The sequence below is a fragment of the Solanum stenotomum genome, chromosome 12, assembly GCF_019186545.1.
Source record: "Solanum stenotomum isolate F172 chromosome 12, ASM1918654v1, whole genome shotgun sequence".
NCBI classification, from domain to species: Eukaryota; Viridiplantae; Streptophyta; class Magnoliopsida; order Solanales; family Solanaceae; genus Solanum; species Solanum stenotomum.
The window spans coordinates 24,450,755-24,475,909 of NC_064293.1; the positions used below are offsets into that span (position 1 = coordinate 24,450,755).

Genomic DNA, 25,155 nt, shown 5'->3' on the forward strand with positions numbered 1-25,155 from the left:
TATTAGGCATCCTTTGGAATCCACAACTGGGGGTCCCAACTGAATTCATTTTTTTCAAACATACAATATACACAAGCAACAAATAAAACTATAATATAAGAAACGACCTAAGGTTCGCCTAACGTTAATAACATACACAATAATGAAAATATATTATTTGAACTCCATTCGAGTAGCTTCAATGGAAAGAAACTCTGGGTGCCTGTACAGACACTTAGTAAAAGTGTTGGTCATAAATAAATATGAGTAAAAAATAAATGAATCAAATAATAACTTAAAAATAAAAAACCTGACTTATTAACATGGGAGGCCTTGGAAATCGACGGTAATTTGTTCATCAGACACTTTTAACATGTCTTATTAACATGGGTGGCCTTGGAAATCGATGATAATTTCTTCATCGGCCACTTTTAACATACAACATATATAAACTTAAACTAAATTTTTGTCTTTTAAAATGGGGAGGCATCAAAAACCGACAGAGAGATTTTTTCATTGACCAACTGATATAGACTCTAGTTTACATGATGAACTACAGTAGCCATTAAAAATAACAAAACATTTTTGAAGAATGTGTAGCAACAACAACCAATAGTTAACGAGGCAATCAACAAAATAAAGATAAACATATAAAATAGTAAAGAAAAAGATTATACAAAAGATATAAAATCCTAATAGTAACAATAATAACAAGACTAATATAATAATAAAAAATATGTATCAACATGATTGAAGACAAATATGAACAGAAATAAATAATGCAACAAAATAGCTAAATAATGCATATTGACCATGAAGAAAATTGAATCGACAGAAAAATCTCACTAACACAATAAACAAAACTAAATCAAATTAACCAAAACATAATAGTAAACAAGTCAACAAGATTGAGGATAACGAGCAAAACAAACATCACTGTTAATCAACCTTTAAAATAACATTAGACTAAGAGAGAAATGAAAAATAAGCAAGCAAATGTCACGACCCAAGGTAGCCCGTAGGCATAATATGGCGTATAAGACCCCGAGAGGTCCCATACAAGATACTTACCTTTCGTTATACAAAATAATAGAAATAAAGGATTCAAAAGACAATTTCAACATAAAAGAGTTTGTAAAATGAAGCGGAAGTCTAAACATCATCTCACAGACATCTAGTAAATAAGAGGTGCTTGGGATATAGCCGTATATCAAGTCCAAAAACTGAAATAAAATGAAATAATTAAATAAAGGCTCAGTCCTTAAATGTATGAGGACTCATCAATCTTCAAGCCACTAATAACGATCCCTAGCCACGAAATTTCAAACCTAGAGCGTTGGACCATACATTTTGATAAGAATGTAGGCAAGAATATGTGATAGGAGAAAAATGCACTAAGTCTGAAAGGCAACATAAAACATTTGAGAACATGCTAAAAGGGACATTTTCATTACATGCAATGACCAAGCTAGAACATGAGGTAAAAGAGTTAAACAACATAAGTTATAAAAAATGGTCAATGCAAGCTAACAAATTTAAAACACTCGCGAGATACTTCTTGAAGTAACCTTAGTTCATCTCAAAAGCTCTTTGAAGATTATCATACTAATGTGCCCATCCAATAAGGGCTCTTTAATGACTCGTGAGTATTCAAACTGGTGGCCATCCCATCGAGAGATTCTGCTCTGATTGAGTACCCACATAATTTTGAGAGGTCCGAGAAAGGATGATGCTTCTTTATCGACCAAAGGAGACCAACTTGAAGGAAAGCTTCCTCATTCTTCAAAGTCTAGGTAACACCAAATATCCCTTCGCAATTTTTCAAAGTGATTTCCAAGTCTAAAAATTTGAAAGATAAGGTTATAAATGTGAGTAATGGAGTTAAGAGTCCTTCACAGACCCCAAGGCAGCCAACGTCATTGATTTTGAGGCAATAGGCGTAGCTCTCAAGAGGAAGAAACCTTCCAGCTCACTGGACAAAAGTGTTGAACAGTCACTAGGAATTGCATTGTTTTGTAGAAACACGTCCAAAGCATCTATTTCACTCCATGAGTTTGGCTTCAGTACTAGTGCAATCTCTAGATCCAATGAGAGCAATCTTAGCCAAGAGCAACATTGGAAGCGTTTGATGAAAAAGCCTAAGGACTTGAACGATCAACATTGTGAGTTCGTTGAATTGGATTCCATTAGTATTGATACTGCAATCTTTGAAGATGGTGCTACTGGTTATGCAATGCCCTTGGTTGAATTGACACATCACGTAAAAGTCATTTTTTTCAATATTTCTCTAAACTTTCCTTTTATTTTAATTCGATATTAACTCTATTTTTAAAAAATTGTCCAGTTGGGTCTTGGGGATATCTCCATTGATGTAGATGTATTTGAAGATTGTATCACAAGTTCGAACCCCTGAATGTGGCGAAGAGTTCTCACTTCCCACTTGCTGAAGTTAAGAGACAAGCTACAAATGAGAGTCAACCAACAATTTATATGGCCCCTTTTTTCAAAGGGATTGAAACTTCCCAACACTTCTCCAACTACTAATGTGGGGGTTGGATCACATCAAATTGGATGTTCAAATGCCTCCAAGGACTTGGTCCTCCTTTGCTAGGGATTGCCTCAAATATTGAACCACAAGATACTATTTCCAGCTACCAATTATCTTACATTTCTGGAATGTGGCGTACCTTATGTAAGTTTATTACTCAATTCTCTTTTGAATCTTCAGAAAGCCTCAAGAGTTGGAGACAGGTGTTGCCTTGATTCTTAAAGGGATTTGGGAAGTTAACATCATCAACCTTTCTCCTTTGTAGGTTCTACTTGAAGATCTTTTCAAGAAACATGGAGATTATGATGCTGTGAGGTTGTCCACTTCTCAAAAGGTAACTAGATATTCTCATCAAGAGTTGTTTTCTGCTGCACAACAATGCCTTGATACCGCAGATGAGGAGAGAGTCAAGATGGACAAACACTTGGAAGAGCTTCAAAAAGTCCTTACAAGAGCTGAAAAAGAGCTAAAAGTCTGGACTTCCAAGAAGAAAAAAACCATCTCACTTATAGAGGAGCATCAAAAGAGGCTATCCGAAAATCAAGAGACTATCACTAACCATGAAGATGAGATTCATGTCATCGATAAAATCATTCCCTTGTTGGAAAAAAAATAAAAGTACTAGCTAAGCTAAAAGAGGATGCTGAGACAAGTCGTCACCAAATCCTTAGCCATAAGCTTTTTTCTTAATATTTTGTCCTGCAGAAGGACATTCTCTTTCATTTTCTTGTTCTATTTTTTTGGTTTTGAAACATTTATAAGATGTAATGACAATTCCCCTTGGATGAATAAAAGTATCATTTTTTTTCTTCTCAAATATCATCTTTTTCTCTATTCCAAATGCTGCTTGTACAATTTTTGACTAATTTTTCATACCGGACAGCTTTCCCCCAACCTTTCATCTTTGACTCTTATTTTTGAAATTCAGTAACTTGTAATCGAAACAAATAAATAACGAGTGTGTTATTTCATTGGAAATATAACTCACATAACAAACACACACACACACATGATCCTTAATTAGAAACTAGCCCTTCTTTTCAAAGTATAGGAACTCTAGGATGACACTTTTCTAAGTCTGTCTAGTTCCTTCTTGTTTTGAACCCTAAGAGGTACTATCCTAGGTACATCTTAGTTCATCATGCTTGAACTCTTGGAGATGCTACCGAAAGCATGATCTAAGTTCATTATAATGTTGGACCCTATGAGATACTTCTTTTAGCATGCCTAGGTTCATTTATCATTATGGACTCTATGAGGCCTTACTTAAGCATATCTAAGTCCATTTATATTTTGAACATTATGAGGTCCTTTACAAACTTGTCTTAGTGCCTCACTTCTTAGAATCCTAGGATATACTACATTAAGTACATCTTAGTTCATTAAGCTTGAACCCTAGGAAATGTTACTTAAGGCATAATATTAGTTCATTAAGTTTGGTCTCTAGGAGATTCTTCNCTAACTTGTCTTAGTGCCTCACTTCTTAGATTCCTAGGATATACTACATTAAGTACATCTTAGTTCATTAAGCTTGAACCCTATGAAATGTTACTTAAGGCATAATATTAGTTCATTAAGTTTGGTCTCTAGGAGATGCTTCTTCAAACACAATCTTAGACCATATAGGTTGAACCCTAGGAGATACTACACTAGGTATATCTTAGTTCATTATAATTGAACTCTAGGAGATGCTACATAAAATATACTCTTAGTTCATTTAGTTGGGTCTCTAAGAGATGCTCCTTCAAGCATAATCTTAGACCATATATTGTATTGGACTCTAGGAGATGCTTCATTATGCATAATCTTAGCCCATAGTTTGAACTCTAGGAGATGCTACATTTAGCACAATCTTAGTTCATTACCAAATCTTGTTTAATTGGGATATGGCCTTAACCAACATAAGAACATATGATCTCTCATGGTGTTACCCACACCATCAAGGGTTGGTCCACTTACCAAAGTGGAACCAGTTTGTTAGCTTAGTCGGATTCACTAGCTAACTTCCTACGGGACATGTAGTTATGAGATACGGAGAATGCTACTAGAAACCCAAACTCCACTAGGTGAGGCTTCCATCTTATGAGACACACTTGGGGAAATCAATACTCTTCTAGGTGAGAGATCCCATGTGGGAAGCCCAAACTATGCTAGGTGGGAACCTCCATGAAAGCCCAAACTCATCTAGGTGGGAACCTCCATCTTATTTCAATATCCTCTCTGTGCTAGGCATAAATCTCACAAGATAAATCATTAAGTCTCTACTTGGACTCAAGTAAATGGAAAGGTGTTCTTAACTACCAACCCATGCTAATACCTCTTTAACACCATGTGTGAGCAACTATCACAGTCCATGACCTGGGTATAAAGGCTCTCTAGCCTTAGGTTCAATTATTTAGGAGAAGTCCTTCAACCCTAGAACCATTACTAGGTGAGAAGTCTTTCACGTATAGTTCATATTCATGTTTAGCATCATGTCTAGAATTCTTCATTAGACAAGGATAATAATTATGACCTAAGTGATTCTATCACTTCCTACCATCAATGATTCAAAAGGTGATATAGGTAGGTAAATATTTCTCAACACCATTCTATTCATTAGCCTTGGATTCATATGTAGATTTTACTCTTAAAGACATAGGATCTAAAGTTGAGCATGTTAGCTTCACTCTAAAGCCATAGGGATCAACATTCACAACTATGTGCCTTCATTCTCAACAACTCTACATCATACAAACATATTATGAACCTAGATTACAAGACATTGAATCACATTCTTTGATACTAGGTGATCTTAGTCCTAATTTGCCTTAGAGGTTCAATTTCATCCTTAAAAGTCAAGATCAATCATATACAATATACTCTAGTTCAATTCATGATTATATGATCCTAACTTTGATCAATTACACCATATAACATTGAATTAGGAAGATCACTCAAGAACCTTCAACCTTGCCTCTAATGGCATCAACCCACAAATATCACATTCATCAACATAGGTTAGGGTTTACCATAGAAACACATGAAATCACCATAACATCATTAAACAAATACAATTCAATCATATTTGGATGGTATCCACTTGATTGGAATCACATCCAAGCCCTACCCACAATGCAATCACAACCCTAGCTAGAATTGGGTTTTTGAGTTCACAATTGGGGGGAATCTATTGGGGATCCATTGGTCGAAGAACCCATGGATGAATAAGCTTCACATACCTTCAATCAATACTCTAAACAAGGATTGAATCAATGGTGAAAATCGCCCAAAGCTGCTGCCCCAACATCCTTTCTTCTTGTTCTTATAGAGAGGGAATTTCTTGAGAGTAATTTGGGGGTCTCAAGATGAATGACTTAAAGTGATTAGTTTAGGGGTCTATTAACTATTTATAGGTGGTTATTTAACTCCCTAACCGACCCCCTAAGCCCTTAATTAAATAACTAATTAATCCCCAAACCCCCAACTTAAAACTAAAATGCTGAAAACTGGTAGCATTCACAACTTCACCATCCACGGACCGTAGATTGATCTACCGTCCGTGGTTTGGTCTCTTGGTTTGGGTCAGTGACTCACCTTTTGCAGGCCTGAACCATGCCTAAGACCCACGAGCCGTAGTTTGATATACTGGGCGTCAATTGGGGTCGTGAATCAAGCTGTTTTGACAGCTTTTTGGCTAATGCTGGGGTCCTCCTCAAGGACCCCTTGGTTGGTCCTTGGGGAGTCGTACCCGGATGTTTAACCCTTAAACATGTCATTCTAAGTATGAAAACCATTTATCTTGAGTTTAACCCTCATGCAACACTCCAAACTACACTACCAGACCCTATACAACACACTAGTTCAACTCACTAGTTTAGCCTAGAATTCACTAGATCAACTAACTAATTTACGGGGTGTTACATTATCCCCCACTTGGGAACATTCGTCCTTGAATGACACTTTAAACACTTCATAAGGTCTAAAATTTAACTCAACAACCCATTATGCATGCACTACATCTAATGCACAAAATCAAGGAAGAAAAACCTCAATTCCAAAGCTAACTCATTTAATGAAATACAAGGGAAACTATTCTCCCAACCCAAAAATGCATCAAATCCTATTTCTACTCTTTTTAAAGGAGGAACTAACATCCCCTAACTAAAATATGCTCAACATGAACTCATGGAGCCTAAATGGGAAATACCTTTCAAAAAGCATCCATTCATGGAGGCATCTTTCAACTCCAAAACTAGGGCATGCTCATACTCAACTCATGAAGCCTATATGCAATTCTATTCAAGGACAACCTCATGAGACAAACCATGCATATAAATCATTTATATCAAAACCTAAGCAAATTCATGAATATGCATATAAGGAAATCCTGGCAACACATAAAGCACACAATAATCCTACAAGATAGGTACACTATCCCCCACTTGGGGTAACCTTACACAAGCTTTTCTAAACATCATGCATATTAAAAACAACTTCAAATCCAACATAACAAGTCATAAAAGACAAGAAATTTGGATTTTTTTTGTCTAAAGCATAAAACACATACCGGAAGGGACATGAGGAGATCACTCTTGATCATCTCTAGATTGGAGAGCATAAAACCTAATCTTCTTTTGAGGCTACACATACCCACTACTAGAGGCAACTTGCTTACCTTCTCTTCTTGTAAGCTTAGCCTTAGGGCCATCTTTCATCATGTGGCCACTCTCACCACAACTAAAACAACCCTAATTCACGAACATCAAGGATACTCAGCAACCTTGCTATCTAAGCACATTATCTCCCCCTGGGAGCAAACCTATTCAAACTCTTCCAAGCATCAATTTTTTATTTCAATTCTAAGGTCGGAGTAAGTCAACACTTAAGCTTTTACATCCATAACACAAGATGATTCTAAACCATGGTGAATTACACTTTTACCCTTCTTAAAAGAGTCTATTCACTTGACCCATCTAGACATTACTTAAACACCCTATTCAACAAATCTATCCATATACTTCAAAACTCAACATGACTAAGTCGGGTCTTACCAACAACTAAACACAACCTCACTATCACCTTTCTAGGTAGGCACACTATCTCCCCCATGGGAGTAAGCCTAAACAAATTCTTCTAAACATCTATCATAACATAAAGGCAACAATGAAGCATCATTTATACTAAAGACAACATCAAAGACGACCATCTCAGATCTTACAAAGTCACATAGCCATAATTGGCATCTCAACCAACCTTTCTCCCTCGTTCCCTGTAGCATAAGCCCTCCGAGTAGTCATATCCTAATGACCCTCGGATAAGGAATATGAGAGAGACCTTATAGATCTATGGAACTTGGAGAAAGAAAAAGTGAAATTTCATAAGCATCCAATAGCCTCCTATTCATAAAATGTGTCGCGACTCACACCCGTGAATAAGACTCTACTTAGACGTGGTTTGGGACATCCTAAAATTTTATCCCAAAACCTTATGCTCTGATACCAAGTTTGTCACGACCCAGGGGTACCCCCTAGACGTAATATGCCTTAGTTAACCTCGAAGGGGTCACATACAAGCCCTTAGCACATTCTTAACATAAAATAATAGAAAATATGGGATAATTTAAAACATATACAATCGAAATCATTTCTCATAAAAGCAAATGAAAGACTTTCTAGACATTGTCTCAAACCATCTAATACAACTTTTTAGAATAAACTCTTGGGACACCGCCCATACAATAGATTCAAACATAAAGGAAAGACATAAAGGGAATAAGGGTTTGTCCTCGAAGCTAGGAGGACTCACCAACTCTTCAACTCTTCTAGATCCTTGAAACCTAGCCTCTAAAGCAACTCAAGCCTCCAACCCTACATTTGGTTAGAATGTAGGCAATATGCATTAGTACAAAATGTACTAAGTATGCAAGCTAGAACAACATCATAAGAGCATCTCAAATGGTTAGTCCACATAAGACATAAGCATAAGAGATAATAACAAAATCATACACAAGCATTATAGTCATTACATGGTCTCCAACATAAGCATAATAAAAATATAAGTCAACATAAGGTATAATAATGAACATAGGAGATAAGACTTAATATGTATAATAGACTCTAGGTCATCTTTACCCTCATAGTCTAAGTGTATGGTCAACTCTTAAGTCTTTCTACCACAAGGGAACCACACTTCTGGGTAACCTCAAGGCACACTTGTACAATGCACAAATGGCATCCCATAATACCCTTCACACCAAGCATTACCTTGAAGTCATCCTAGTCATATTCACCCTCTTATGGTATCACTTAATGACTTCAAGTAGACAAGGGTACTATCACATCTAGTCAATCATATCTTAGAAGGCATCTATGGTAACTATTGATAAAGTATAACTCATGTAAGACAATACTTATAAGGTAACCTTTAGTCATACTTGTGCAAGGCATGAGTAGCATCCCATAATACTACTCATACTAAGTACTCCTTTAGGTCATTATACTCATGTTCCTTAATTAGAGACGAGCCCTTCTTTTCAAAGTATAGGAACTCTAGGATGACACTTTACTAAGTCTATCTAGTTCCTTCTTGTTTTGAACCCTAAGAGGTACTATCCTAGGTACATCTTAGTTCATCATGTTTGAACTCTTAGAGATGCTACCTAAAGTATGATCTAAGTTCATTATAATATTGGACCCTATGAGATACTTTTTTTAACATGTCTAGGTTCATTTATCATTATGCACTCTATGAGGCCTTACTTAAGCATATCTAAGTCCATTTACATTTTGAACATTATGAGGTCCTTTACTAACTTGTCTTAGTCCCTCACTTCTTAGAACCTTAGGATATACTACATTAAGTACATCTTAATTCATTAAGCTTGAACCCTAGGAAATGCTACTTAAGGCATAATCTCAGTTCATTAAGTTTGGTCTCTAGGAGATGCTTGTTCAAACACAATCTTAGACCATATAGGTGGAACCCTAGGAGATATTACACCAGGTACATCTTAGTTCATTATAATTGAACTCTAGGAGATACTACTTAAAGCATACTCTTAGTTCATTTAGTTGGGTCTCTACGAGATGCTCCTTCAAGCATAATCTTAGACCATATATTCCATTGGACTCTAGGAGATGCTTCATTATGCATAATCTTAACCCATAGTTTGAACTCTAGGAGATGCTACATTTAGAACAATCCTAGTTCATTACCAAATCTTATTTAATTGGGATATAACCTTAATCGACATGAGAACATATGATCTCTCATGGTGTTACCCACACCATCAAGGGTTGGTCCACTTGCCAAGGTGGAACCGATTTGTTAGCTTAATCGGATTCACTAGCTAACTTCCTACGGGGCATGTAGTTATGGGATACGGAGATTATTACTCGCAATCCAAACTCCACTAGGTGAGGCTTCCATCTCATGAGACACACTTAGGGAAATCAACACTCTTCTAGGTGAGAGATCCCATGTGGGAAGCCCAAACTATGCTAGGTGGGAACCTCCATGAAAGCCCAAACTCATCTAGGTGGGAACCTCCATCTCATTTCAATATCCTCTCGGTAATAGGCATAAATCCCACAAGATAAATCATTAAGTCTCTACTTAGACTCAAGTAAATGGAAAAGGAATTCTTGACCACCAACCCATGCTAATACCTCTTTTAGACCATGTGTGAGAAACTATCACAATCCATGACCTAGGTATAAAGGCTCTCTAGCCTTAAGGTTCAATTAGGTAGGAGAAGTCCTTCAACTCTAGAACCATTACTAGGTGAGAAGTCTTTCACGTTAAGTTCATATTCATGTTTAGCATCATGCCTAGAATTCTTCATTAGACAAGGATAATCATTATGATCTAAGTGATTCTATCACTTCCTACCATCTATCATTCATAAGGTGATCTAGGTAGGTAAAGGTCTCTCAACACCATTCTATTCATTAGCCTTGGATTCATATGTAGATTTTACTCTTAAAGTCTTAGGATCTAAAGTTGAACATGTTAGATTCACTCTAAAGCCCTAGTGATCAATATTCACAACTATGTGCCTTCATTCTCAACAACTCTACATCATACAAACATATTATGAACCTAGATTACAAGAAATTCAATCACATTCTTTGATACTAGGTGATCTTAGTCCTAATTTGCCTTAGAGGTTCAATTTCATCCTTACAAGTCAAGATCAATCATATACAATATACTCTAGTTCAATTCATGATTATATGATCCTAACTTTGATCAANCTTAGAGGTTCAATTTCATCCTTACAAGTCAAGATCAATCATTTACAATATATTCTAGTTCAATTCATGATTATATGATCCTAACTTTGATCAATTACAACATATAACATTGAATTAGGAAGATCACTCAAGAACCTTCAACCTTGCCTCTAATGGCATCAACCCACAAATATCACATTCATCAACTTAGGTTAGGGTTTACCATATAAACACATGAAATCATCATAATATCATTAAACAAAGATAATTTAATCATATTTGGATGTTATCCACTAGATTGGAATTACATCCAAGCCCTACCCACACTACAAGAAATCTGACATATTGTGGCGCCAAAAGTCGCTACAAAAGGCTAAAAAGTCGCTGCTAAACACATATAGTGGCGACCTTATGGCCGTGGAAAGTACTTCCATAACTAAAAGTTATTAGTGACGACAATTGATGTCGCCACAAAAAGTGCATATATAGTGGCGACATAATCGCCTCTTAAGGTAAGCAAATATCCGTAGGAGGATGACATTTAAAGGCGACTTGTTTCCGCCACTATAACTATTATAGTTTTAGTGGCAGTAACTTTGCCACAATAACTGAATATTAGAGGCGACTTGTTTCTGCCACTATAACTATTATAGTTTTAGTGGCAAGTAACTTTACCACAATAACTGAATATTGGTGATGACCTTAGTCGCCACAAATACCCTTTTTGTTTTGAAAAAAAAAAATATGCAGCCCAATATATTTAATATACTTGCACAATTGTATTACACAAGTCAACAACCTATTGAAAATAAAAGTGACAACTAGAGATATTTCCCAAACAATGATACTGGAAACTTTCATAACTCATAGCATAGAGTAATTGTGCATACACATGAAAAGCACATTAAACATAAAAAAAAAATGTTCCTTGTCTAAAATAAATTCCACCTTGAATGCAAGTAACAACCTCTCAGCTCCTCAGTAAGTGTTACTCCTTTATATTGTTCCATAGAAAGGTGCATCATTATTTTTTATGCATACTTCGAACAGAACAGCTACTACTTACAAAAAAAAATCAAGAACTACTATCAGACCGTTCTTTTAGAACATGAACAACATATCTCCCACCATTCAAGGTACACCTGCCACTGTTTCCAACAACATTACATGACAATCATATTTTTTCTACTATACAAATCAGAGATTACAATCGATGGCGACAAGAAGGTATTTGATATAAAAGTAACTCAAGGATTAATGTTGTAGTGTTTGTGAAGCAATAACTATTATAATATGTGAATCACTTCTCCTATACATATCAAATTATATGTTCATCCTAGTATATTAAGCACAGATCTTAAAAAATTGTCAAAGTTTTACATATGCAGAAAAACTGATATTGCCGAATGAAGAATTATCATAATGGAATCCTCATCTTTACAATAAAGGATACAAAACTAGTTCTTGATTTCAAGAGGAAAACAAAATTTGAACAACCCAATTTAAACAAAAGAAACGGGTTGTTTTGCCTGCTTAAAAATATCGAATTCAATTCCAAAAACATGCTAAACAAGACCTAGTCTTTATGTTGAAACCTCTTAGAAGATTAATAGAAGATATAGACAAATTAATGATGTCCTCTATTCCTTCCTTTGTCTCATGATGGATTATTCTTATTTCAACAATAAGATAAGCTACATATTAACATATTTTTCCTTTAAACAAACTCAAAAAATGATGTATTTCTAAGTTGCTCGGATTCGGGTGCGGGTATCCGAGACGGATTGCGAATTCGAGAGTCGGATTCGGCAAAATTTAAATTTTAAGATTCGGGGGTGTGAATCCGAGTATGGATATGGGTGCGGGAATACGGCTAATTGGTATGCCTGGTATATATAATATAAGGTGTAATGTTATATATACATGGTATAATTGCTTATTATTTTTAGTGTACCTCTAAAAATAAATTATATCAATAACAACAATAATAATATATCTAGTATAATCAAATAAGTGGATATATATATATAATAAAATATTACTAAAAATATTTATGAAATATATAGAATAATGAATTGCATATTTTGATATAAATACATACAAAATAAGAGGAGTATAATTGTTAAAGAAGATAGAATATAAGAAACATTAAAAGTATAATTTATTTTATAAATAAAAAAGGACACACTTATCTAGAGAAACCCTTTGTCTCTAGTTTTCTTTTCCAAGAAAAGTTGAAAAGACTACTTTTTCAAAAAAGATAAAAAAGTTGTACTTCCCGTACTTTTTCAAGAAAAAACTCATCCTTTTCTTCCTCTCTCTTCTTCTCTGTACTTTTTCAAGCTTTTCGTATAGCTCCACCTCCTCTGTGAAGAGGTTGCCGGAAATTGATCTCCTTTTCCCCAAATTTTTTTCTCGGCTCTGGTCAAAGTATCCGGATCGGATTGACAGAATCTGACACGAACCCCGCACCAGTGTCACGTCGAGACGGGTTTGCCAGCAAAAATGAAGAGTTCGCACAACATAGATGTAATTACAATAGCTACAGCTACAAGAATATGAGTGATCACCAATGACTATCAAGCTAAACATTGACAATGACACTTATTTAAAACAAAAACAAAGAGATATGGAAACAAACTTAAAATAACATAAGCATTTGAAATAGATTCTACACATGGTGAAAAAGCTTTAACAAACAATCACCCATAATACTCAACTTTATGAGAGTAAAATATAAGCACAAGTAAAACTTTTATGTTTTAAAAATCAGAATTCAGATTTTATAAGAAAAGAAAAACTGCAATAATTTTTTTAACAAGAAGTTGGTCTTCTTAAGAACTAGAAGAACAATGTTTTAGAAGTTAGAAATTTCAGATTTAAGAACAATTAAATCAACTTCATTTTAAAAACATCTTGAATAAATTTCCAAACGACCTTGTTAAATAAAGGGGAGAAACTGAATGTAGAGCTAAACATCTCAAAAGAAAATAAAATTAAAGACGAGAAACAAATTTGAGTCTGAAAAAGAAGAAAGCATGTTTGAAAATCATTTAAGAGGCTAAAATTGTCTCAAAATTAACCCAATATATGAGCGGAATATATGACTTAGGAAGTATCTTATATTTTAAAGAAAAATGAATTTTAAAGGAACAAACACCTATTTGTAGCCTCACAACTTTAAAACCAAACATGTTGAACCTTTAAGTATTAATGAACTAGTCAACATCATGAACATTACTCAACAACAATGACTTAATATTTAATCTAAATTCAGAACGAAAAGGGACAATTTGATCATACTTAGCTCTATTTTCGATTAAAGAAGGCAAGACATAAAGTTTTCATTTCTTAAAAATGATTTTGTTTGACCTACAACTACTGCTAACATAGGAATAAACAATAGGCTAAAGAAAGGAAAACAAAGGGAGAACATATTAATAGCTAACCTCGTGCTTTCATAAAAAGGAAAATTGGTTATATAACTCAAACAAGATTATAATTAAGTTAATCTACATGAAATGGAAACTGAGTAGAAATGAACATAATTGTTGGAAAACTATATGCACAGCGAAAGCATACCAAAATCATACAACTTACATGAATAATAGACAACACATTTTTTATACTAGAACAAGTACAATCATGTTAGGGCATATAAACTTTCTGAATTTAATTTCAGAATTACCTCTTAAAGTGTGAGCCGATACCTTCAAGTGAATCCACAGTTCTACGGTCTTCTACAGTGATCCCAAGTTCACTTCCAAACCCTCTCAATACTTTGGTGGACAAGTATTTTATGGAAAAAATTATACTTTTTTCAAGGGTTAGAAGAATCCCTATTTATAGAGATTTCTTCTTAGTCCAAGGAAAAGGAATACCATGTCTTTTCTTAGAATAGAAAGGCATGTACATCTCCCTTTCCTTAGAAAAGAAAAAGTCATGTCCTTCTTCCTTTCCTTAGAATAGAAAAAGTGATATACTTCTCCCTTGCCTTAGAACATAGAAAGATACATACTTCTCCCTTTCCTTATAATAGAGAAAGACACATATTTCTCCTTTTTCCCTTTACAATAAATTCTGAGTTCTAGATAAATATGGGCATGGTAGGGACCACAGAATTAATTACCGAGGCTTCCTATTATGAAAATAATTCTAAATAATTAATTTGAATTATTTTACCATAATAAATTACAAATCATTCCACTAGATCTTCGTAATTGCACTCCTCTATTTATATTTCGGAATTCCCCATTAGACACATATGTAATTCCCCATGTTAAGATTACAGATACTAATCAATAAATTAAATTACTGACGAACTTAATTCAATGATCAATTTCCTTTAGAGCATTGCTTAACTTATTTCATGTGTCGGATTCTTAAATCCACTTGCAAGGTTTGACACGATGAAAACTTTTAAGCTTCTCAAAAAGGCATATCATCAATCTCTATATCGAGACATGGATTCCATCAACTAACTTATTATTTCACCAATATATATTATCATCATCCAATCTACCAAGAATATTGACCCATCTTAGAATCTCACCTTTTAATAAATCAAAACGATGATTAACATATACAGATCATAATAGTTATATCAGGATTAAGAATATAAGTACATTTAATAGTTTAGAGAATTGCTTTTGTCAGTCAGTCTAAAGCAACTATCTCTACTCGGTCCCGTTCAATACATACAAAATGCACTAGCAACAAGAAGTTGGAACTATATCAATATTCCCATAATCAAGATAAACTACATATAATCTTGTGCTACAATCGTATCAATGACATGTCCAATTTCCATCTTAGATTGTGAACAAAAAAACTTTATACTTATAAGAACCGATGATTTAATCCTCTGTGTATAAACTTAAACTCTATACACTAAATCATCTACTATATAAGTAAACAAGCACCATAAACGAATATATGATCTATTAAAATAAATAAATAATTATTCTATAATAAATAATATATCTAAACACGTAGTTAATAGTATATATCACAACAATCTCCCACTTAGACTTTTAACCATCACGATTGTTATAATATACTATATCTAAATGCATGGTTAATAGTATATACCCTAACAATCTCCCACTAAGATATTTAATCTTGAAAATTATTAGAATACTATTTTTAAACACATGATTAATAGTATATGCCCTAACACATAATAACACTAAAACAGGGGTAACATTACTTATGTAACTCAAACAACGACTAAACTAAAGTACGCTAATTTAGACACACGTATAATACGCAGAACTAAAACTACTAAGACAAGATGTAGATTACACCTAAACAGAAGTGAAACAATGCAAACATGAAACTTAAACTATTCTAATACTGATATATAAGCAAACAATATATAAGTAAACAATTGAAAAGGGGATAAGATTACCTCTCTAGGGCACCGAATTGAGACACCGAGCTTGATGATCATCCCCACAGCAAATCATGAATTGTATACATGAAAGAAAATTAAAGAAAGAGTGCAAGATTTTTAGGTCAGACAATTTTTTATGCCCACTCTGTAATAACATTGTTCTTGACCTTAGACACTATTGTTTGGAATGAAAATAATACGCAATTCTAGGATTCGAATAAAAAACAATCAATTTGGGGCATATTTGGACTTATAAATCCGTTTAGAAAAACTTTTCCAGTAGAAGTTTTGTACGAAAATTCAAAATGAAGTGTTTAAAGGTAAAAACGAAAGTGAAGAAATACCATTTTGAGATCGTCCGTCGAAACAAGCTTTTGGACAACCAAAGTTCGTAAGATGCATATGAAGAAATACAACTTTTGACAAGTCCTTCATCGTACTAGGTGAGTTTTCATTGGGTTTTCCCAGATCTGGGTGGTAACATGATATGATTTCAAAGGAGACGGCGTCATCAAGAGTGAAATTGGGGCTGCTTTGTTTGCTAATGGTGTGAAAATGAAGAAGTAGAAAGGGTTTGGAGGTTTAAAGGCTTATGTTTGGGTCGGGTATTTTAGAAGTGATTGTGGGAGTTGAGAAATTGTGGCATTATAAATATAACATCTAAAATGTGGCCAAATAAATACGATTTTGCAATGAAAAGGAGATAATTAATTAATTAAGCTTTTAAATTTAATAGAGTAAAATAACTATATACAAAAATAGATTAATTATAGTTATTAAATCATAAATGGCCTTTATTTTGACAAAATAAAATACATGCTTGACTAATTTTTATTTTTTTTGGAGTAAATTAATTTTCAAAATTTTATATAAATATATATATTATCATTGATATTTACTTTTATAATAGGTGTGATCAATAGAGGGAATAGTACGTAGAGTAAATATTGTTGGACATGTCAAATTACTCCATGTACTTGTGAATACTTATTTAAAATATGTGATTACATTTATGTAATAATAAATATTTCTTTATCACAAATACATCTTTATAACTTCTAATAATAAAAAAAATTACATATAAAACATATTTAAAATTTTAATAAGAATTGATCTATCTACTAATTAGACTAAATATCAAAGAAAATAATTAGTTGTTAAAAGGTGTTTTTAGTGGCGACCGAAAACTTGTTGCAAGAGATAACTTTTAGTGGCAACGAAGTCGCCAACAAAATGTATCTTTAGGAGCGACAATATAAAAATCGCCACAAATATGTTTTCTTCCATGATTCAATAGAAAAAAAATAGAACATTTTGTAGCGATCTAACCAAAGTCGCCACTATATGTCTTATTTATAGTAGCAACTACACGGGTCACCCCTAAAACTTTAAGTTTTTGTGGCAACCATAAGAGGTAGCCACAAAAACCTTACATTTTGTTGCAACTAAATGTGTCGCCACAAAAGGTCGTCACAGAAAATGATGTTTCTTGTAGTGCCACAATGCAATCACAACCTTAGCTAGAATTGGGTTTTTGAGTTCGCAATTGGGGGGAATCTATGGGGGCTCCATGGGTGGAAGAACCCATGGATGAATAAGCTTCACATACCTTCAATCAATTCCCTAAACAAAGCTTGAATCAATGGTGAAAATCGCCCAAAGCTGCTGCCCCAACTTCCTTTCTTCTTGTTCTTCTAGAGAGGGAATTTCATGAGAGTAATTTGGGGGTCTTAAGATGAATGACTTAAAGTGATTAGTTTAGGGGTCTATTAACTATTTATAGGTGGTTATTTAACTCCCTAACCGACCCCCTAAACCCTTAATTAAATAACTAATTAATCCCCAAACCCCCAACTTAAAACTAAAATGCTGAAAACTGGCAGCATTCACGACTTCATCATCCACGGACCGTAGATTGATTTACCGTCCGTGGTTTGGGTCAGCGACTCACCTTTTTCAGGCCTGATCCACGCCCAAGACCTACGAGCCATAGATTGATCTACTGGCCGTGAATTGGGGTCTTGAATTAAGCTGTTTTGACAGCTTTTTGGACACTGTTGGGGTCCTCCTCAAGGACCCCTTGGGTGGTCCTTGGGGAGTTGTACCCGGAATTTTAACCCCTAAACATGTCATTCTAAGTATGGAAACCATTTATCTTGAGTTTAACCCTCATGCAACACTCCAAAACTACACTACAAGACCCTACAACACACTAGTTCAACTCACTAGTTTAGCCTACAATTCACTAGATCAACTAACTAATTTACGGGGTGTTACATCTCCTTCACGTGCCATCTCTCCCACTTTAAAGAGCTATTGAGATGATCATAAAATATCAAAAAATAAATTTACTCATGTGACTGAGCTTAGAGTAACTAGTCCAAGCACCTACGTACCACTGTGGAGATGATCAAGTCATATCGTAGTTCATGTTGATAAGTTTTTCTTATGGACCGTACACTGTCTATACTCTTGTGGGCCAGGAATAACATGCAGTTTATGCTCGTACCTTGAGGAGCGTAGGGGACCTTCATGGAAAGTATTGCTTAAGAAAATTTCTGTTGATTGGACCAACTCTTACACCATCTTGGTCTACATATTCATAAGCATCACTTGAATATGCTTCCCTCACAACATATGGCCCATCGCATTTTGGTGTAAACTTGTCTCGATGCTTTTGTTGAGGATTATGGGTCTCTAAACTACTACGACTGAGTCTCCCACTTAAAATGATCGTGGTCACACCTTCTTGTGGAATGCTCTCGCAAGTCGAGCTTGATAACACTCCAACCTTTGTTGTGCTTCTAATTTGTTCTCATCCAATGCCTCTAACTCTGCTATACTAAGTTGAGTGTTACTTTCAGTTGTAAATCCCTCTTGGATTTCTATTCACAATTATAGAATATGCCTCTTCAATGGAAGGTTTGTTTCTACACCATTCACTAATGAAAATAGAGTCTCTTGTGTAGCCGTTCTAAAGGTTGTACGATATGCCCACAAAGCTTAACCAATTCTCTTATGCCAGCCCCTTTTATTCTTTGTAACTACTTTCTTCAACAGGTTACCAAGTGCTTTGTTAAAAGCTCCAGCAAGACAATTTGCACGTGCATTGTACATTGAAGACTTATGCTGCTTAAAACTGAACTTCTCACACAACTTCTTATTAGCTTATTGTTGAAGGGTATTCCATTATCAGTAACTATACATCTTGGTATGCCATATCTAAAAGTTATGTTTGATTTGATAAAATCAACAACATTTTCCTTCTTCACCTCTTTTAATGGCACATCTTGACAAATAGTCAGTAGCAACAAAGATGTATACTTGTCCTTTAGATGACTTTGGAAGAAGTCCAACAACATCAAGTCCCCATGCGTCTAAAGGACATTGATTTCATATATTAGGACAATTCTTCCGATTCTAAGTGCCAACGACCGTTAGTCAGTAATATAACCCAACTAAGTGAGTTGGGGTCGAATCCCACAGGGTGTAGTACGTATTTGAGAATCAATAGAAAAGCATGAATATGTTCAAGTCAATCATAGGTAAAGACATCTATGAATAAAAGCATATTTCAAATTTAAGGTGACACAAATGTCAAATATGGGGGTTTTGGTTTCAATTATCAGGTACACAACAACAAATAACATGAATTAACAAGTAAGGAGACGGGTTCTTAGGATATAATTGTATTATGGGCTAAGGTAGACAAATGGGTGATTGTAATTAATAGTAAACAGTTGTAAATCAGTGATTTAGCTAGACTTTAGTTGGGATAAACTTTCTCTCGAACAATTTACCCCGAATCAAATTCGTTTCTCTCGAACACCAATAAGCAACAATTAAGAGCAACCTTTGCTTTAGTCCATTCACTCTCTCGAGCTGAATGTGTGGAAATGTGTTTAGGATTACTCTCTGGAGCTAAACCCATGACACCCCAATACCCACAGCCATCAATTTAGTAATCCTTGTTTTAGAATCTCTCTCTCGAGCAAGCCAAAAACATGAAGTAGAGTTTCATTTTCAACTACAACCCTTTAGATTAAGCAACAATTACTGAATGAAATCACTTTTAAACAGCATTTAAACTATCAATTAACAATATCCAGCAGCTAAATCAACCCATAATCACACCCAAAGATAGAAATCATTACCAAATTGTGTTTCCATCAACTGGGTAAGATTAATTTCATCTCTACAAAGGTCAAGGTTGAAGAATCTCAAAGACCCACTTCCAATTTCTCAAAAATGGAAATCTTCAAATCTTTAAAGCTAAGGAAAATATTGTCTCCAAACTCTCAGTTCTCAGCTCTCCAACTTGAAAATTGATTCTAATGACAGATAGATACTAAAATTCATTCTAAATTGAATATTCAAAAATGTATTTATAGTTGCCCAAAATGTGCTGCAAAGGACCATTTTGCGTAATAAATCGGGATCGCCGATCCACTCGGCGATCCGCCCTTTATGCAATTCCTTTGCCTTTTTGCTTTGCCCTTCAGCATCTTCAAGTTCTGTAACTTTGGGCGATCAAGCATTGCATCGCGAACCATTTGGCGATTCGCCGACTGCTCATTTCTATCGCCGACTTGATTTTCTCCTTCATGGCTTGGCACGCTAGAACTTTAGGAGAGAACATGTCCACTCGGCGACTCGCCCAATGGGTTAGGCGATCATCATGCCTTCTTTTTTTCGTTCTTTCAGCTGCCTTGTTCCTTTTAGTTCATTAGTGTCCATGCTTTGTTCCTCAATCCAAATACCTGAATATCAAGGATTTACATCAGTTATAGGCACAAAATAAGCATTTGAGGACACTAAATCTATTAAAATAAAACCCTAAATGAGTCTAAACCATGGACTCATCAACACCCCAACTTAAAGTTTTGCTTGTCCTCAAGTAAAACTCAAGTTCAACAGCTCAAAAAGGATATCTCAAACAGTGCTACACAAGACTCAATCATGAATGCAGATGAAAAGACTCAACTTACTCATGCAAGGATTAATTGTGCACTCAAAGATTCAAGTTGTGACTCACCATTATCAAATACTCTTAAGTTCACAATACTTGCTTCAAATGCAGGTTCAAGCTTAACAAAGGTACTCAAATGCCCTCACACAAAGAATGATTCTATATTCACACACAATTGTTCAACAATTTAAAGCTCCGAAATCAAATCAACACTCACACTTACAAAAATGAACACAATGCATGATTTCACCCATAGGTTTGCCTGTATTTTCCAACCAACATTTGTTTCAGCTCACTCAAGATCAAAAAGGACTTTTCAAGGCTTGTAATGGGGCTGAGTGTAAAGGTGTGGTCATTTAGGCTCAATGGTTGTAATCCTCATGAAATGTGGTATGAACAACACTTTCTTTCCTTTTCTTTATCATTCTCATTCATGCTCAAAATTCACCCCATTATTCATCTTCCATGGACTATTGGACACCACATTTTCTTTTCACTTTCACAACTTTATTCCACAACTTTTTCATTCTTCTTCTTCTTTGTTCTTTTCTTCTTTTTCTTTCTTTTTTTTGTATAGAGGGGTTCCATCTTTTTCAACATCATGGGTCACGGGGACTTCTTTGCATTTCTTGATTTACCTTCTCTTTTCACCACACCCCCAACTTAGGGTTTTAGCCTAAGTTGGCTATTCAAACAAACCACAAATCATGAGGATTATGGTTGATGGATAAAGAAATGTCACACTTTCATCAAGTTTCTTCCAAGAAAAGGTTAAGGCTCAAAGGATGTTCAAGCGGAGTTCACACACTCACAAGGTAGGCCACAAAAGGAAGTATAATGTCAAATTGTTTCACACTCTTTAAAGTTGCCTAAGATCATATCGAGAGATTGCATCACTTAGTCAACCGAACCAATGGGGCAAATTCTAGGTGTCATCACACATGGTTCACGGTAATCTTATCACACAAGGCATTGACAACAATGTCAAACAAGACTCCACACTTTTGCTAGTGTGCAATGTTCATCTCAAGAGACTAAATTTGAAACTTGGCTAGTCACAACTGGATGCAAAAAGTTCGCATATTGTCTATGCAACTTCATTTGGCCTCATCGTAGCCGCACATTCATTTTTGTTCGATTATGAGCACTATTCAAGTCATCGGTATTGATCAAGACCGATATTCAAATTTGCAAGAGAACAGCCACATTCAAACACAAACAAGAGGTGGCACCATTTTTTCGGAAGGGTCAAAAATCATTTACCATTAAAAACAAAGAGCCACAAGCTCAATCATCCACAAAAACAGTATAAAACACAATTTAAAGCTCAAAAACCAAATATATAAACAAAACATAATCACAAAAGGTAACAAAAGGTGGGCCTCACCTCACCACAAATAAAAATCACTTGTCCTCAAATGCAAGCAAAATAATATCCAAAAGTCAATAGAAGTAAGACAGAGAGGGAGGTAAAGAGTGATTCTATTTACACAGTCGCTCAATCTGTCGAGGCATCAGTGCCCGGTGTGGTGCTCGAAACCTGAGTCACCTCAGAAGGAATAACAGTTGCACTAGGGTCAGCCAAGGGAGTATTCGCCAAAGAAGCCTGCACAGCTGCATCTACCATGGCCTCCTCCGTCTCAATAAGGCCCTCATATGAAGCCTCATCAGCAACCTCAAGCATTTCCTCATTTGTCTCAACCTTGGACTCAGGATCAGCTATCTCCTCAACTCTAACCTCATCTCCGGTGGTAGCCGGAGGCATCTATGGCACATCTGGAATATCCACCATCTCAAAAATCATGGACATGTAGGTGGACTTCAACTGATCCACATCACTCCTCAGCGCAGCAATAACAACCTTTAAAGTCGTCACCTCCTCGGTGGCCCCTTTTCCATGCTCACACACTGCTATCCTAGCCGCAAGGGCATTAATGGTAGCGCTCAATGGTGTCACAGCATCAGCCAAAGTAGTCTGAATCATGCCCATAATAGAGGCCTCAAGTATGGTAGCACGACGATCGGCAGAATGGGCTAGCTACCCTATTCGGAGTAATGCAGCTTAAGTGACCGGGGTCCGGGAAACAGCAATAGTAGCAGCTCTGGGAGGCACTGTAGCGGTAGAGGGACTAGGGATGTCAGAAGGAACAACACTAGAAGTACCTGAAGGCCCATGGATCGGAGTAGGCAAAGGTGCCTCTGCAGGTAATGTTTGAGGATCAACAACCGGGGATGCCTTTTTCTTCTCCGCCTAATCTTTTAAATACTCTACCTCGATCCTCCGGATATTGGTAAAGGATGTAGGATGTGGGAATCACTTCCACATCATTCTTCGCATCTCTAGGAACCCAAGCTCGTCTGTACAGCTCGGTGATCAACACCGGAAAGAGGAGGGAAGTCTGGCGCTGCTTGGCCCTCATGGCCATCTCCTGCCCAATAATCATACCTAAATTTATGCGCTATCGTGCAATGATCGCGCCAAGACAAGCGCCTTTGTGTGGCGAAGGACAAACTTATTCTGGGAAGGCATAATAGAGTTGTTGATGAATCTGAACCAGTAACGTGAAGCCACACTCAAGTCCCTTTTCTCAATCGGGACTCCTGCCTCTATCCACCTTGGGGTGGTGTCTGAGATGAGGGGCGCCAGCCAATCCTTGAGCTCATCCAATGAAGTTGTAGCGGTAGTCAGGTTGGGGTAGTCAAAATCATACCTTCTGTCAAGTACGGTGTTGATGAACTCGCTATGCATCCAACTTCTTTACCCCGAACCACAACTGACTTAACTGATGTGTACTCGCTGGCCTTTTTCTTGCTCTTTGGAACCTATTCACCATACGCTGTATAGAACTCACTGACCCATGAAGGGATATATGGGCCTCGGGGCCTGGTGAACTGCTTGAATCTGTGGAAGTGGAGGGTGTCACTCACATTGGAGTATTTTCCCACAAGGCCCTCTGTGGATAATAACTTCTCCTCGAGGATGGTTTGCAATCCGTCACCCTTCAACCTATTAAGAAGCCTGGGAGGAGGGACGACTGGTGGCATAGGAGCCAAAGGAGGTGCCAGAGTTGGCACTAAACTTGTTGGGGTGGAAGCTAATGCACTACTAAAAAAATAGTGAATAGCGACCTAAAAAATTCCGACCTCAAATGGATGTCGGTAATTTCCGACCTCCGGAGGTCGGTATTTACAAGTAGTCAATTTTTATGCAAAATAAAGCGGAAAAATCAAATTCCGACCTCCGGAGATCGGAATTTTTCTCGGAAAAAATGAATTACAATATAAATACCGACCTCATGAGGTCGGTATTTTTTATATTTAATTGAGAAAATAATACCGACATCAAGAGGTCGGTTTTTATTGTAATTCATTAAAAATTCCGACCTCAGGAGGTCGGAATTTTTTCTCAATTAAATATTTTATAATTCTGACTTCCGAATGTTGGTAGTATGTAATTAAAACACCGACCTCATGAGGTCGGTATTTTTATTTCATCTAATTACTATTAATTAAAGCGACATCCGGAGGTCGGTATTTTTATTTCATCTAATTACTATTAATTAAAGAGAAATCCGGAGGTCGGTATTTTATTTCATCTAATTACTTTTAAAAGCGACATCCGGAGGTCGGTTTGCGGAAAGCGGGAAAACCAAATTTCGACCTCTGGACGTCGGAAATTTTCTCGAAAAAAATGAATTACAATAAAAACCGACCTCTTGATGTCGGCATTAAAAAAAAAAATAACAATATTTTATTTTTTCTCAATAGGGGTTGTGTAAAATAAAAAACAAAAAAAATTATAATACCGACTTCCGTATGTCGGTAAAATTAAATAGTAAAAATAAATTAATATAAAATACCAACCTCAGAGGTCGGTATTATGAAATATTTAATTGAGAAAATAATACCGACATCAAGAGGTCGGTTTTTATTGTAATTCATTAAAAATTCCGACATCCTGAGGTCGGAATTTTTTCTCAATTAAATATTTCATAATACCGACTTCTGAATGTCGGTAAAAATTAAATAGTATGTAATTAAAATACCG

At 35.7% G+C, this 25,155-nt stretch overlaps 1 protein-coding gene and 1 long non-coding RNA gene across 2 annotated transcripts in view; one reads left to right on the forward strand and one right to left on the reverse strand.

Moving 5' to 3' along the window:
• The window catches only part of LOC125849216 (uncharacterized), a 683,098-nt gene that overhangs the window by 192,523 nt on the left and 465,420 nt on the right, over positions 1-25,155 (reverse strand). The gene's annotated exons all lie outside the window — the stretch shown is intronic.
• Positions 12,390-13,356, forward strand: LOC125849219 (uncharacterized). Its single transcript, XR_007444595.1, has 2 exons — positions 12,390-12,482; positions 13,271-13,356. It is a non-coding gene; the product is annotated as an uncharacterized LOC125849219 (long non-coding RNA).